Raw genomic sequence first — 1,527 nt, 5'->3', positions numbered from 1 at the left:
AGATCTTGATGTATATACTGTAAATTGGTACTTTATAAGTTTTACACGTACATAGATCTTGATGTATATACTGTAAATTAATATGACTATTGGTACCGTATAAGTTTTACACGTACATAGATCTTGATGTATATACTGTAAATTAATACGACTATTGGTACTGTATAAGTTTTACACCTACATAGATCTTGATGTATATACTGTAAATTAATACGACTATTAAATGGTACTGTATAAGTTTTACATGTACATAGATCTTGATGTATATACTGTAAATTAGTACTGTATAAGTTTTACACGTGCATAGATCTTGATGTATATACTGTAAATTGGTACTGTATACGTTTTACACGTACATAGATCTTGATGTATATACTGTAAATTAATACGACTATTGGTACTGTATAAGTTTTACACGTACATAGGTCTTGGTGTATATACTGTAAATTAATACGACTATTGGTACCGTATAAGTTTTACACGTACATAGATCTTGATGTATATACTGTAAATTAATACGACTATTGGTACCGTATAGGTTTTACACGTACATAGATCTTGGTGTATATACTGTAAATTAATAGGACTATTGGTACTGTATAAGTTTTACACGTACATAGATCTTGATGTATATACTGTAAATTAATACGACTATTGGTACCGTATAAGTTTTACACCTACATAGATCTTGATGTATATACTGTAAATTAATACGACTATTGGTACCGTATAAGTTTTACTCGTACATCTATCTTGATGTATATACTGTAAATTAATACGACTATTGGTACCGTATAAGTTTTACACGTACATAGATCTTGGTGTATATACTGTAAATTAATACGACTATTGGTACCGTATAAGTTTTTCACGTACATAGATCTTGATGTATATACTGTAAATTGATACGACTATTGGTACCGTATAAGTTTTACACGTACATACATGTAGATCTTGATGTATATACTGTAAATTAATAGGACTATTGGTACTGTATAAGTTTTACACGTACATAGATCTTGATGTATATACTGTAAATTAATACGACTATTGGTACTGTATAAGTTTTACACGTACATAGATCTTGATGTATATACTGTAAATTAATACGACTATTGGTACTGTATAAGTTTTACACGTACATAGATCTTGATGTATATACTGTAAACTAATACGACTATTTTAACGGCTGATAATTCCGATATAAATACAAGTAAAATATAGAGATTAAAATAAATTTCGCTTTTGAAAATACATGAGAGCATGAACTGCGACGCTTCAGTTCATGAAGCGCGTATTTGCTCTTATGTACGTACTTCACGAAGTGAACCGACGGTCAAACATACATGTAAAACGGGTTTTTGTAGACAAGATGATAGTTAAAAAGCTGAACGCCACTTCCAAGAAATCTACCTGTACAACAGACCAGTGAGTATTCGAATTTCTTCTGTGAAAAACGCTGAAAATTTCCAAGTTGTCAGAGAAGTCATACAAAATAATTTAAGGATACACCGATACCACAAACAG

The sequence above is a fragment of the Ostrea edulis genome, chromosome 5 (assembly GCF_947568905.1).
Source record: "Ostrea edulis chromosome 5, xbOstEdul1.1, whole genome shotgun sequence".
Classification (NCBI taxonomy): domain Eukaryota; kingdom Metazoa; phylum Mollusca; class Bivalvia; order Ostreida; family Ostreidae; genus Ostrea; species Ostrea edulis.
Note: the sequence above shows the minus strand (reverse complement) of the source record.